Raw genomic sequence first — 15519 nt, forward strand, 5'->3', positions numbered from 1 at the left:
AAATAAGACACTTTTAAAAAAAATATTTATTGGAGAGAGCGAGAGAGCGCGTGCACGTGTGAGCAAGTGGGAGGAGGGACAGAGGGAGAGAGAGAGAGAGAGAGAATCCTAAAGCAGATTCCCCGCTGAGTGCTGAGCGGCGCGCAGGGCCTGATCCCAGAACCCTGAGATCATGACCGGAGCTGAAATCAAGAGTCGGCAGCTCAACTGACGGAGCCACCCTCGCGCCCCGACAATATGACTTTTAGGAGTGTCAGTGTAGTGACTAAACCTCCTGTTTCTGGTATGGTGTTCTTGCCTCGGGGTAAGCTGCCAAAAGATGGAACAGAATCCGCAGTCCCTGAGCACCCAGGAGGGCGAGAAGGCCGTGCTGACCTGTAACTCTATGGATTATTCTCCGGTGCTCTTCCCGCTGTACCGACGAGATCTGGGAAGAGGCCTCGTCTTGTTGCCACTCATTCGTGGAAATGAGGGTGAAAAACAGATGGGAAGACTGAGGGCCACCTTTGATCAGGCCGTCAGAGCTCCTTTCCCTCACAGATCCCCAGCCTGCAGACTCGGCCAAGTACTTCTGTGCTGCCGGCACACAGCAGGGCCTGCTGCCGGCCTCTGGCCCAAACTCTGCCAGCGGCTCAGTCCACACAGCTGCCGGCCGCGACCGGCCCCAGCCTAGGAAGCGGGGGCACCTGACGGGATGAGAGGGTGTGAGCCAGAGCCTGGGTTGGCGCGAGCGTGTATCGCGCAGCCTGATTCTCTCGCGGCCGGTACTACTGCGTGGCTCCGGCCACTCCCGAATTCATGGTCTCCGTGGCCTCGGGCAGAACATGAAGGGCCTGACGCGTGGTTCTCAAGGTTGTCTCAGCTCTGAAATTCAAACAGAGGCTAATTTTTCAGGAAGAAGAAATATGCCCTGAAGAACGCCAGAGAGCAAGAAAAGAGGACTTACACGCATGCACGCACGTGTGTGTGTGTGTGTGTGTGTGTGTGTGTGTGTGTTTAAGGACAGTTAATTCTGCCCAGTTTTTGTGACTAGGCCAGAAAGCCTGAGACATATACAGGGTTAAACACATTAAACACTGAATGTTTTCAGTGTTTACATAAAGAACAAAAAACAAAGTCTAAACATTCCTGAGACCCTTCTAAACTGAACCCCAAATAATGATGATAATGGTAGGAATAAAAAATTGACCTGTGGTAAAAAAAAAAAATTCAACCAAATAAAATTGAAGATCTAATTGGCTTCATTGAATGATTCATGCATTGAGCAGCATTCTATCCAGGAAGCAGAGGGGAGCTCTGCAGAGCCGCAAGGAAGGAAAAGTTTTTAAAGGCAGAGAGAAGGCATTTTAAAAAAGAAGAATTTATTAGCAAGGAATGCAGTGTTTAGGCAAAGTTGCCCCCCCCCCCCCAGGGGTGAGGAGTCTTTCAGGAGACTGCCTCTAGGAAATTCCAGCTTGGCTGGTTAAAGGTCCATTCCTGAGGGATTGGAACTGCGGTTAGGTTAGTTATTAAATCTTGGTTTACTGATTTGTGGCCTTAAGTGGCTCATTATGGCCATGCGGGTTTCTTTTTAACACCTGTATTCTTTGTTATGACTCATCTCGTGAATGAAGGGCCAGACTATACTGGGCAACATGCCATAAGTCATGAGGACCACAGACGTGGATTTAGGGATGTAGGAAAGACATTAGGGCTTGAAGGCAACGGCCAAGAAAGAGTTCTTGAGATGTGTTTGGTGCAAAAAGGTGGTTTTATTAAAGGTCTGGAACTGGGCCCTTGGGCAGAAAGAGCTGCGTTGGGATAATGAGGAATGGCCCATTATATACTTTCAAGTTGGGAGGGAGTTAGGGATAGGGTAAGTCCCTAAAGAATTTGGAAGCAAGGTTTCCAGGACCTTGAGGGGACTAGCTATTGTTAGGAAAAAGTCATTTATTACTGTTTAGTAAAACCCTAGTCATGAGACCCTTCAGATGTATATGGTGGGTCATATGCTTGGGTGGGGATGACCGCCAATGTATATCTTGGGGTTAGAGATAAGGGAAGTTTCCAAAAGAACTTTTATATGTTCAAATAGACTTACAGGACCGTGGGAGTTGGGCTAAGATTGCCTTTTGCCCTCAGTAAAGTATTAGCATGGAGGCAGCTGAGTTCCTAGAGGAAGGTCACTCTGTTTCAAGGATGTGTCAATGGGCTGTAGGTAGTAAGGCAATTTAATCTTTTTTTTTTTTTTGCCTTGTTTCCCACGTCATTTAGAACCTTTGTTTACTGTGTGTGGTGTCAGCGAGTGCGTCTGTGCATGACTGTGTAATAGACAGAGCTTGCGCCTTCTCATACTAGGCATGGGTTCTGAGTTGAGGACTTCTCTATTTTTTTTTTAATCCAGCACTGACATTTCTATTGAAAGGGAGCAGAATAAAGCTCTAGAAACTCTTATCAATAGAGAAGGTAGCCACTTAAATCTGCACAATCACCATACCCTTTGTTTACTGTGTTTTGCCTGGAAACCTCCCATAACTAACATATCCCTCACCCCCCACATCTTTCTTTTGTCTTTAGCTGAAGATGGTGTTTATTCATTTTTTTAATTTTTTTGATGTTTAAGATTTTTATTTATTTATTTGACAGAGAAAGAGACAGTTGTCGAGAGAAGGAACACAAGCAGGGGAAGTGGGAGAGGAAGAAGCAGGCTCCCAGCGGAGGAGCCTGATGTGGGGCTTGATCCCAGAATGCCGGGATCACGCCCTGAGCTGAAGGCAGATGCTTAACGACTGTGCCACCCAGGCGCCCTTGAAGATGGTGTTTAAGGTGATGGCTTGGGCCATTTCTGGAAGTTACTCAATTTTCCTTGATCTCTCCCATTGACGAGGGAGCAGAAGGCAAGCTAAGGAAAAAGCAAGAGCTGACACCCTGCAACTCCCCCCCACACCCTTAAATCCTGGGTGGGGCAAGTGTGACATTCTTCTGGGAAACTTCCAACTATCTTAATGTTAATGCTTTGCTAGAGGGAAAAACAAACCTTAGCTTGATAATAGCAAGGCCTCCAGTATCCTGAGGATCTTTAGTATATGAAAGTCCTTTTGGACACCTCCCTTTTCCCTTACTTCCCCCAACTCCCACAGTATAAAATCAGCCACTCCTCCCCACCCAGCACAGCAGCTCTTTCTACCCCCGGGTCCTGTTCCCTGTGCTTTAATAAAATCACCTTTTTGCACCAAAGATGTCTCAAGAATTCTTTCTTGGCCATCAGCAGCAAACCTCACCAACATTCCAAAAGGACATCACCATGAATACAGGAAGTGCACATGCCATCAAACTCCTGTTTGTTTTTCTTCTGTTAATCTGACTTTTGTTATAGGGGAGGGGGAGTCAAGAACCTAGAAGAGTAGAAGAAAAATTACTCTTCCCCCCACATTACCAGTGTGTCATTTATCTATTTCCTCCTTTTTGGATTCATTTTCAGTTTATTCATTAACAAAAGGGACAGACAGATGCCATGGCATATACAGTTACTAATATTAAATAAAGAAAATCCAACCAAGTAAATTTGAAGATCTAATTGGCTTTATTGAGTCATGAATCCAGCAGCATTCTACCTAGCAAGTAAACGAAAGTTCCCAGGAATTGTACAAAATGGAATGTTTTTTTATATGAAGGAGGGTGGGACAGAAAGTTATTAACATAAGAAAAGAAAGGATTGTTTTAGGCAAGGTCACCTTTTCTTAGGGGGAAGGGCATATATGGAGGAGAATAGAGGAAGAAAATGAGAAAATGAGAAATAGAGAATTTGAGGGCTAGAATATACATTAACAGTCAACCAGTATGAATCCTTAATCGTAATCATAATCACTATAATAGAGAATGCTAGGAACATTAGGAAGCTAGGGAATAATTGGCTCTGAGTGCTGGCTTCTGGGATTTGTTAGAAGAGACTCAATGCAGGGTTGTTAAACTGGTTACACTTCTTGAAAATTTATAAGCCTCCTGAAATCGAACATAGGGGTTGTGTTATTAAGGCATATGTGTTATTTGGGAGGAGTTTTCACTGCATCTTTAAAAGGTGTAATAAGCCAAGAAAGATTCAGATAATTTGACTAAGAGTAAAAATCATGTCAAGAAAGGGGGCTGAGAGAAGGATGGGGAATCAGCCAGCAGCTCAGGACAGGGATGGGGAAGGAGCTTAGAAATTATTGAACGTAAAGGAATTACATTAGTGATGAGGGAGCAGAAGGCTGGCTGAAGACAAAGCATAAGGTGACACGCTGCAACCTCCCCCACCCCCACTCCTGGGTGGGATACCTGATGTTCCTCCAGGAAGTTCTCAACTATCTTAATGCTAATAATGCCTTGCTAGAGGGAAAAACAACCTTAACTTGACAGTGGCAAGGCCTCTGGTGTCCTGGTGTCCTGTGAGTCTTCTTTAACATAAGAAAATCCTTTTGAAACCTCCCTTTTTCCTTACCTTCCCCCAGCCCCATAGTCTATCATCAGCCACCCCTCACAAGCCGGCCCAGCAGCTCTTTCTGCCAAGGGTCCTGTTCCTGTGCTTTAATAAGCCACCATTTTGCACCAGAGACACCCGAAGAATTCTTTCTTTGTCATCCACTCTGGACTCCACCCCCACTGAACCTCACCTATATTCCAAAACCGCATCATTAGAATTAAGTAAATAGGGGCACTGGGGTGGCTCAGTCCCTTAAGCGGTTTACTATTAGACAGAGAACATAAATAGGTAACGAAGGCTTCAGCATTTCATGAAGCTTAAAAAATTTTCAGTATTGTGTTTTGGAGGTGGTTCATTACATGGAATGAGCCATCTTGATAAGGGCTCCAAAGTTAAAAATTAGTTTATTTTTAAGATGGAAAAATATGACAAAATTAATGACAATGAAGCAAACAATTATCTGTTATACTAAAAATTAAAATTAGTAAGTTAAATATAAAACGTGAATATAAATTTTACACTATAAATACCCAACGTTAATGACATCACTTTAAGGTGCAGGGAAAGCCACAAGAGGGCACTCCATTTCTCAGATGTGGTTTATTCCCTCAGTCGCGTGGTGGCTTGACACTCATTGGCCCTATTTCTCTGTGCATGTTATGTTCTCTTTTCAGTTGCAAGTTGCTGTAGGGCAGGAAGTTTCTCTTTCCAAAAGAGCAAGGACTCTCTAGAAGATTCTATCCAGAATCCAGAATCAGACTAGAGGAGCACCCAATCAGCTTTGTTATATTTGGGGGTACAAAGCCATTTTCTCTTCCTGCAGCTCAAACAGCCATGCTTTCTGCTTTTTGCTCAACGCTTGTGGTGGTCCTGCTAGTAATTCTCAGTGAGTAATGTTTCATTTTTTTTAAATCAATTTTTTATTAAGCTTTAAATTTTAATTCCAATATAGTTACCGTACAGTATTATATTAGTTTCAGGTGTACAACATAGTGATTCAACAATTTTATACATTACTCAGTGCTTGTCATGGTAAGGGGACTCTTAATCCCCTTCACCTATTTGTCCCATTCCTCCCCCCACCACCACCTCCATTCTGGTAACCCTCCCTCTGTTCTCTATAGTTAAGAGTCCATTTTAGGTTTCTCTCTCTCTCTCTTTTTTCCCCCTTTGTTCATTTATTTTGTTTCTTAAATTCTACAAATGAATGAAATCATGTGGTATTTGTCTTGGTCTGACTGGCTAATTTCACTTAGCATTATACTCTTCGGATCCATCTGTGTTATTGCAAATGACAAGATTTCATTCTTCTCTATGGCTGAGTAACAGTCCATTGTGTATATATACACCACGTATTTATCTTCATCTATCGATGGACACTTGGATTGCTCTATAATTTAGCTATCGTAGATAATGCTGCAATAAACATAGGGGTGCACATATCCTCTTGAATTAGTGCTTTCATATTCTTTGAGTAAATACCCAGTAGTGTGATTACTGGGTGATAGGCTAGTTCTCCTTTTAATTTTTGGAGGAATCTCCGTACTGTAGTAATGTTTCATTTTTTAAAATGATTTTCTATTCCTAGGTCTGGGTGATGATATCTAGCTCAATTTCCTCACTGGGGACTGTCCTTTTGTTCATAAATTCCTAAATAACAAAATCGTCATTATTTTAGGAGAGACCCATGGAGACACGGTGATGCAGACTGAAGGCCCCGTTACCCTCCCCGAGGGGACACCGCTGACCCTGAACTGCACCTACGAGCGCAGCTACTCAGTTTCTGTTTTCTGGTATGGGCAGCACCAGAACAAAGAGCCTGAGCTCCCCCTGAAGAGCTCATCAGAAAACCAGAGGGCTGAGCGTCACGGTTTTCAGGCCCATCGGAAGAGCGACAAGTCCTTCCCGCTGGAGAAAAGCGGGGCGCAAACGTTGGACTGGGCTCTGTACTACTGCCTGCTGGGAGCACAGTGAGAGCACCTGCAGGGGGAGCCAGGCACGAACCCAGAGCAGCGCAGGCGGGGCCTGGCTGTGGGCAGCCTGCAGCGCAGAGGATGCTTTCTCGAGTTAGTGTCCTGGGCTGGGCACTAGAGGGGAGGGAACAATGTCCAGCTCAGATGCCTGCGCGCTCCGGAACCCGGTGCTACTTTGAGCGAGGAGTGGACAGAAGCGATCTAAATGACAACTTGATTTCTAATTTCCAGAAATGTTCCTGCCTTCAGTCAGGATGCCGTTTCTTCGTGCCAGATTTAAAAAGACCCCATGGTAACCATTTACGGAAGTTCTGTGTAGCCCGGCTACCAAGTAAGCATGTGATTTCCTGAGCTCCATCTCTGAGACCGGAACATTGCACGGATCTCATCATTTTTAGGGAAAATAGCTTCTAGACTAAATGAGCTCTCAGGAATCTCCTCCCACTGATTTAGTTTCTTTTCTCCTGGGTCCCAGCCTTACTACGATAACTGACTCACAACACCATGCAAGGGCTCGGTGTACAATGTGTTGATCTGATACACGTTACAAAATGTTCACCACCATAAGATCAGCGAACACCTCTTTCTGGTCACATAATTACCATTACTTTTTTGTGGTGAGAACCTTCAAGATGTACTCTCTTAACAACTTTCAAATAGATGATACTTGATTGTTAACTGGAACCACAGTGCTGTACGTTAGACCCCCAGAACTTCTCCATTTTTTAAACTAGAGGTTTGTAGCCATTAGCCAACATCTCCCCATTTCCTCTACCCCCTGACCCCTGGTAACCACCATTCTACTCTGTTTCTATGAGTTTCACTTTTTTCGATCTCATATATAAGTGATATCATGCAGTATTTGTCTTCCTCTGTCTGAATATATGGTAAGGAAGCCTAATCTCTTTGGAGTACTGTCCTATCTCAACTATGGGTCCTCCTCCCAGGAAAGACCCTGTAGTGTCCACGTGTATAAAAACATAGACGAGGGTGCACTGTCTTTCTTAGTGGTTGGCGAGTCAAACTAACATAATCGTTCCATGTTTCTTGGGACCAGGAAACAGAGAAATGAGTCCCTTACCATAAACTGGGCACACATTTTGGATTCCAGCACTGAGCCCCTAATTGGCTTAAGGATACTCAGAGAAGACCCTGGGAGCCGCAGAGGTGACCTTATGACTTCAGCTGGGCTGTGATGATTTATATAGAGAGATGTGGGAAAACCTAAGAAGCATTCCCTACAATGCTTGTGGATGTCAATTATAGGGGTTTCATGTGGCTTTTAACATGATTTCAAAGACTTGATAACCTAAAGATCCAAAGACTTGCTGTTGGACTGAACTGTGTCCCCACCACCCATACTCTTCAATCCATATCTTGAAACCCCCACCCCTGATGTGACTGTATTTGCCCTTAAGGAGGTCATTAAGGTTAAATGAGGTAACGATTTCAACAGGTCTAGTGATTATGATATTTTTAATGTTTGGTAGGTTTTAAAGTTTGGTAAATAAAATGCCCCTTAAATTTTGGATTCTTTTACAACAAAACCAACTCAGGCTCACAGGTACAGAGAACAGATTGGTAGGTGCCAGGGGGATGGGGGTTGGGTGGAACAAAATGGGCAAAGAGGACTGAGAAGTACAAACTTCCAGTTATAAAATAAGTAAGTCATGGGGATGTAATGGACACCATGGGAAATATGTCAGTAACATTGTATTAACTTTGTAAGGTGGCAGATGGTAACTACACTTACTGTGGCGATAACTTCCTAATGTGTATAACTGTTGAGTCATTATGGCGTACTTTCAGTTATATTATTACTTTCAGTTATATCTCAATAAATGTAAAAATTGTCATTTTTGTAGATCCAAAGTGGTTTAATAGAGGCAATTTTATTTGGCTCATTCTAATACATAGATTACATTAAAATGTTTGGATTCTTTTAATCTCGTATATCAGTATAATAATCAACCACAATTTTGTCTGGTTTGTGGCCAAGGAAATATGCAGCTTTTCATTCTCCAGGTGGAAGCAGTGGAGACTCAGTGACCCAAATGGAAAACCAAGTGACCCTCTCAGAAAGGGCTTTCCTTATTGTAAACCACTCCTTTGCTGCCAACAAGAGTGCTTCTCCCTTTTCTGGTGTGTTCAGTGTCTTGGTGAAATTGTGCAGCTGTCCTAAGAACCACAAAAGAAAATGTGATGGAAGCAACAAAGGTTTTGAAGCCACAAATGAAGAGAAAACCACCTTTCCCTGGGAGAAACTTTCAGTCCCTATGGCAGATATGGCTGTGTGCCACTGTGCTGAGTGATGACCCAGGGAGAAGCTCCTGGGGAGCCCAGCACAAGCCCTCAGAGGGCCAGGCAGGACCCACCTGCAGACGACTGTTCCTCATGATTCATTCTGGTTCCAGGAGAGTCTACTGTGGTTTGACCCTCAGGCGCTCTGGCAGGTGCAAAGATCACCCAGATCAACTCCAAGGACACAGTGGAAGAATAGGAGGTGAATATGCCCTGAATTTAATGCCCCATTGTAGGAATAAGAAACAGGGTCTGGCTTCTTTAATCAAGGATCGGTGGGGGATGGAACTCGAGAGTATTATGCTAAGTGAAATAAGTCAGCCAGAGAAAGACAAATACCATATGATTTCACTCATGTAGAATTTAAGAAACAAAACAGGTGAACACAGGGGGATAAAAAGAGAGGCAAACCATAAAACAGACTTAATGAGGGAGAACAAACTCAGGGTTACAGGGGGGGAGGCAGGCAGGGGGATGGGCAAATGGGTGATGGGGATTAAGGAGGGCACTTGTGGTGAGCACCAGTGTTGTACAAAGGTGATGAATCACGGGGCGTCTGGGTGGTTCAGTGGGTTATGCATCTGCCTTTGGCTCAGATCATGATCTCAGGGTCCTGGGATCAAACCCCAGATGGGGCTCCTTGCTCAGCATGGAGTCTGCTTCTCCCTCTGCTCCCCCACTCATGCGCACATGCTCTCTCTCTCAAATAAATAAAATCTTAAAAAAAAAAAACTAAGTGATGAATCACTGAATTCTACACCTGAAACTACTGCTACACTGAATGGTAACTAAGTGGAATTTAAATAATAACTTGAAGAAGAAAAAAAGATCTGTCTCTCCTCCTTCCAGACAAAGTGCAACCCTGTGACTTTGGCCAAGGTCACCCAAAGAAATAGCAATGTATATGTATATGATTTTTTCGTTAGAGACACAACATGAGATAGATGGGGTTACATCTGCCTAATGTCTCCCTGACAGAGAGAGGCTTATTTCCTAAGGGACACAGGAAAGAACTGAAGCAACTGGTTCTTACGGCAAGAATCAAAGGGAAGACGGAGAACAGAGTTCCACATGTAGGCAAAGAACGGAAAATTATTTATTTATTTATTTATTTATTTATTTATTTATTTATTTATTTATCAGAGAGAGAGAGCACAAGCAGGAGGAGTGGCAGACAGCGGGAGAAGCAGGCTTCCTACCGAGCAGGGAGCCCAATGCAGGACTCCATCCCAGGACCCTGGGATCATGACCTGAGCCCAAGCAGACACTTAACTAACTGAGCCACCCAGGTGCCCCCCCATCTACTGATTTTTTTTTTGAAAGGGGTTGGCAACAACATTTTTTAGCTTCTAAGAGCTCTTCCTGGTTGGTGAATCTTTGCTGTTGAATTTTTTCAAGATATGTTAATTTAGATATTTTTGAACATTTTCTTTCATTCTTGGAATTTTCTGTTTCCTTTTGTATCAGGTTTTCTGACTTTCTGTTTTGTTTTGTTTTGATATTTATCACTTGTACTGTGAAGGAAGGAGAGATTCCTTACCCTGCAAAGTCTTCCAGCTGGACTGAGAATTAAATTTACATGAGACAGATCAGCAGGAGAAAAAAACCAAAGCTTTATTTTGGGCACGAGGAGCCCGAGTAATGAAACTGAGACTGGAAGAAATGACCAAGGCTGGTAGTTTTGTTTTTGTTTTTTAAGATTTTATTTATTTATTTGACAGAGAGAGACAGCCAGCGAGAGAGGGAACACAAGCAGGGGGAGTGGGAGAGGAAGAAGCAGGCTCTCAGCGGAGGAGCCTGATGTGGGGCTCGATCCCAGAATGCTGGGATCATGCCCTGAGCTGAAGGTGGACGCTTAACGACCGAGTCACTCAGGCGCCCCAAGGCTGGAAGTTTTTATACTTTTTAGACAAGGTGACATTAAATCTGTGAGCAATTGCCGGCAAAGAAGACTTAACATTAGGAGCTTCAGTAATTAAGGAATTCTGAATGGAATTTGGTCTGGGTAAAAAGTAACAAGTGCTGTTTATATGGCATCCTTGTCTCTCAATTTCCTATCTCTGGTGTAGAAGATCTCTTTTTACCTCCTGGTATAGGAAGGGTGCCTTTCACATGGGAGGCTTATTTCTTGCTTTCAAGGGTACAGAGAAGGTCTGAGTTTTAAATGATTTTTATTTAAAATAATCAAAATGCCCATATGGCACATTTTGGGGCAGTCTGACCTGGGCCCCTATCACTACTTGCTTTATACGTTTGGCTAATCCTTCCTGCTGTCGCTTTGAATTATAAGAATGAAGGATTGTGAGGCATTAGGTATTATTTGTGTCATTGTTTAAGTTGGTCTGTTTGTTTTTTTTTTTTTTTAATAGACTGCTTTGCAGATTGGATCAAAGTTAAGGACTTTGAGGTAGGAATAACACCCTGGATTATCTAGGCAGACCCGTCTAATCACATCGGTAATTAAAATTGGGGCAACTTTCCCTGCTGTGGTCAGAGGAAGATGGGACTATGGAAGAATGGTCAAAGGCACAAAGCATTTGTGGCTTTGAAGATGGAGAAGGGGGCCATGAGCCAAGGAATGTGGGCAACCTCTAGCAGCTGGAAAAGTTTAAAAAAACCATTTTTACTCTGAGAGGCTTCAGAAAAGAAGCAGTCCTACTGGTGTCTTGATTTTAGCCTCCACGTCCTCCTCTTATGGCGAGCTTACTGCCAGCGAGGCATCCACAGCTCAGCCTGGCAATGCTGATCTGCTTATCTGTGCCTAAAGAATGGCCCCGCTGCTTTTACTTGAAGGTTCTGTGGATTCTGAAGTCTGATAGACTTACTGTATAATCAGTTTCTCTGTAGTTTACAGGCCCGATTATTCATATAGGCAAGGATTAATATTACTCACTAGAGAAGGCGGTATGTGATATGCTAAGGGAAGAAAGAAAATCTGTTCAGTGGAAGTTTTTGATGTATCTCTAAATAGAAGGAAAGCACAGATTAGCTTCCAGTGTAGAGTCTGGATCGGCTCTCTGTCCGACGTCTGGCCTCCAGAAGGTGATGTTGCACCAATTAGAGATCTCTGTTTCTTTGGAAGCTCAGCACCTTCCCCTCAGCCCCTCCTCCCTGCAGTTAGGAGACTCAAGCATGCTTGCTGGCTTCTTTGACATTAAGACAAGTGAGATATTCAGAGGTCAGAAAACACTCAAGATCATCTGAGGAGTTTCTTTGCATTTTTGCCTCAACAAGGGACTCGTCTAGCCCAACCTTACTCACATATCTTATTTCCAAGAGCTGGGTTCCACAGCTGCTCTCCTGCTTGCTCAGATGAAATCTTCCAGAAAGAAACCTTCCACATCCCTGCTGCTCCTCCATGCTCCTGTTGCTCATCCCAGTACTGGGGATGCTTTCTCCCTGAGTGAGTAATATCCTATTATGGCCCCTAGTTCTACAGAACTAACTTTTCTTATGCAAATTTTAGTAGAAATGCTTTTCATAGCCACGTCTGCTCTGCATTCACTGAGAGAACATCGATTTTGAAGGAGACGCCGGAGCCCAGTCAGTGACCCAGCCTGATGCCCACGTGTTGGTCTCTGAAGAAGCTGCTCTGGGGCTGAGTTGCAACTATTCCTGTGGGACACTCCTGATCTCATCTGGGATGTGCAGCACCCCAACCGAGGACTCCAGCTTCTCCTGAAGTACATGTCAAGGGACACCTGGGTTAAAGGTATTGGAGATTTCGAGGCTGAATTTACGATGAAGTGAACCCTCCTTCCACCTGAAGAAACCCTCAGCCCATGGGAGTGACTCAGCCAAGTGCTTCTGGGCTGTGAGGGACACAGTGCTTGGGATAGCACAGGGAGCTGAACACAAACTCCGTGAGACAGTAGGGAGGATAAGTGCATCTGAAAGGTTTTGGGTTCTGACGCAGTAGGAGCCTCCGTGTTCTTATACACAGTGTAGAGGTGTTCAGAACTCGCTGAGCCGGTGTGGGGCGCACAGGCTCTAACAGGATGGATATGAGAGTTCGGACATGGCACAGGAAGGCTTTACTTTTCATTCATTCATTCGTGATTGTATCTTTCAATAAACTGAACAGAAGGTGAACTCCTTTTGTAGACTTACCTCCTTCTTACAAACTTACTGTCTTTCCAACTTGGTAATTTCAAGATCGTTTTCTTGGAATCTTTCTTCCTGGATCCACTCTGTGCTGGTTATTTCCCCTCATTTTTAGGTGCCCGTCTAGGACAAAGGAGATGATTGGGGTGGTGAGCGGCTCAAAACACAGTGCGCTTGTGGAGATTTTTAGATACTGATCAGGAATGTTGCAGAAAGAATGGTGAATAAGTCACATTTCTTCAAGGACTACTAAAAATGTGGAAGACACTAAATCTAGATACCAAATTCTACTTGTTTTGAAGTTAAGATAGTTTATTTTTACCAACTATAACAATTGGTTTCCTTTCTTTTGACACCTTAAATTCTCCAAATCTATTTCAGAAATCTTCAAAATTGGTGGGATAGTAACTTTGGCCAATTTCCAACAAATGTTATCATTATTTTCTCTTTTACTCTTGTTCTATTTTCATATTATTTCACTGTTGGAATATTAAAAATTGGTTCTTATCTGTTTGGCATGTGAAAGGCAGGAAGACATTTTTCTTGGTCCAAGTTTCTTGCAGCTGGACTAAGAATTAAATTTACAGGAGACAGATTAACAGGAGAAAAATAAGCCAAATTTTTATTATTTGTACGTGGAAGCCTAATAATGAAATTGAAATATAAAGAAATACCAAGACAGGAAATTTTTAGACTTTTTAGCAAACAGACAATACATCTGCGAGAAATTGACAAGACAAACCAAACAAAACAAAACACACCCTTAACTTTGGGAACTTCAATTAGTAAGGATTTCTAAACTCACAGTGAGGTTTTAATAAAGGGTTAAAACTCTCATGTAATAGAGGATCAAGTTTATCATTAGCTTAATTCCTGCTTCTCATGTGTGGGGGTTCTTTTCATGTTCAGTCCCACTATTTTGAAAAAGTGGCAAATTCTAAATGACGATTTATGAAATGTTATGGTAGTCATAATCCACACTCAGGTACTATCTGGGCTAATTATTGCAGAGGTTTTCTGATTACAAATCACAGTTCGATTAGTGTCTCTAGGTTTAGACTGCACTTTACTTCGTGTAGATGAGGACTTAGTTCATGGACATGCTGCCCTGTATGCTACCCACGGGCATCTTCCTCATCCCTTTATAATATACTTCCCCACTTTGCTGGGGAGAAGCCCGAACTACATTTCCCACAACCCCTTTCTTTCACCATCTAGTTTAAAACCTGCAGTTGAGAATCATTTCTGGGATTTTAAGAAAATGAAAGAGAAGGAGGAGCCATTATTCTTCAGATTACTGGCCATGGTTTTGTTTGGCTTCTGGGTTTCTTTCTGAGAATCACCCACTTTGGGGTTGCAGGTAGCTGGTCTCATTACACTTCAGAGTTTCTTTTATTTATTTATTTTTAAAGTTTTATTTTTTTAATCTCTTTAACCTAATGTGAGGCTTGAGCTCAGGACCCCAAGACCAAGAGTCACATGCTCTTCCTACTGAGCCAATGAGGTGCCCTGACACTTCCGAGTTTCTTGTAACCAGTCTTTGCCATCTTTGCTTCATCAGCTCTTCCCATGTCTGTACATCTAATTCCCTATGTTAAATTTCTTTCTATTTAAAATATTTGGACTTGTTTCTGTTTTCCTGACTGACTTTTGACTAATACCTTTGGGTAAATCTAAGTCCCTTAAGCAGAGCTTGTGAGCTTTTGAAGGCAGGACATCTGAATAAAATTTATTGTTAGCTGGAAATTAGCTTAAGCAATTTTTGTTATTGATCACACATCTGATGCATTCCACTCAATTCTGCTACAATTCATCTATGATACTCATCTTCTTAGGAACTCGTGGTGTGGATGACAGATTCCCTCAGAGGAGCTGGAGGGTTGTTGCAGCACAGCAACAGCAAGGGACAAGGCTGACTTGGGTGAGTGAAGGAAGTCATGGGACGGGAGACTGTTCACACGTTATTTCTACTTTGACTCCAGGTAGAGTAGGGCAGAGGCATGGACGAAAGGCTAGGGGAAAAGGAGGAAGACACTGCTTCTCACAGGGACTTGACACAGGGTAGAAAGGACGCGGAAGAGCGAGAAGTGATTATGTACTGAAACGATATCCAGACCTAAGTTTTCTACCCAAGTCTGAAGCTTGTTGCTGTTTATACCTTGTTGCAGTACTACGTAGTTGCCTTCTCTGACTTCATGGAGAGGTTGTTTTCCAGAAAGCACGCTGGAAAAGCCTTCCGTGTTCAAAGACAAATATTAGCGGGACTTGAGACAAAGCATCCTTTTCCCTAAGTTTGTCCTGTGAACATTTGGAGTTTTGTGTGTTCTAAGTGGAATGGGCAAGCATAGTGGGAGGAAGCAGTAATTCTTTCTGCAGCTGTGACATCGGTACGACCATGAAAAGAGAATGGCTTTAAGGTTCTGTGAAGATTGTAGGCGTTTTCTCATGCTGACCCCCAGATGTGTTTCGCAGACACCACAACTGTCCTCTTAGTTCAGGGTTCTCGAAGGTTCTTTTGTAAATGTGTTTAATGTTGGCTACATCACAAACCGTTTGAGATATTTGTCTTCCCAAAGCTTACTTCTAGAGATTGTGATTTTGTAAGTGGAGAGATCTCCAAATCTGTACTTTTAAAAAAGATTTTGTTTATTCATTTGAGAGAGAGAAAGAGAGAGAGGGGGGAGGGGAGGGGCATGGGGA

General features: G+C 43.1%; 1 pseudogene; it reads left to right on the top strand.

Annotated features, from left to right (window-relative positions):
- The first annotated feature begins 319 nt into the window (after nucleotides 1–319).
- LOC123776139 (T cell receptor alpha variable 18 pseudogene) lies at nucleotides 320–6415 on the top strand (annotated as a pseudogene).
- Nucleotides 6416–15519: the final 9104 nt, after the last annotated feature.

Source organism: Ursus americanus, chromosome 33 (assembly GCF_024610735.1).
Source record: "Ursus americanus isolate L20-20 chromosome 33, mUrsAme1.1.p, whole genome shotgun sequence".
NCBI classification, from domain to species: domain Eukaryota; kingdom Metazoa; phylum Chordata; class Mammalia; order Carnivora; family Ursidae; genus Ursus; species Ursus americanus.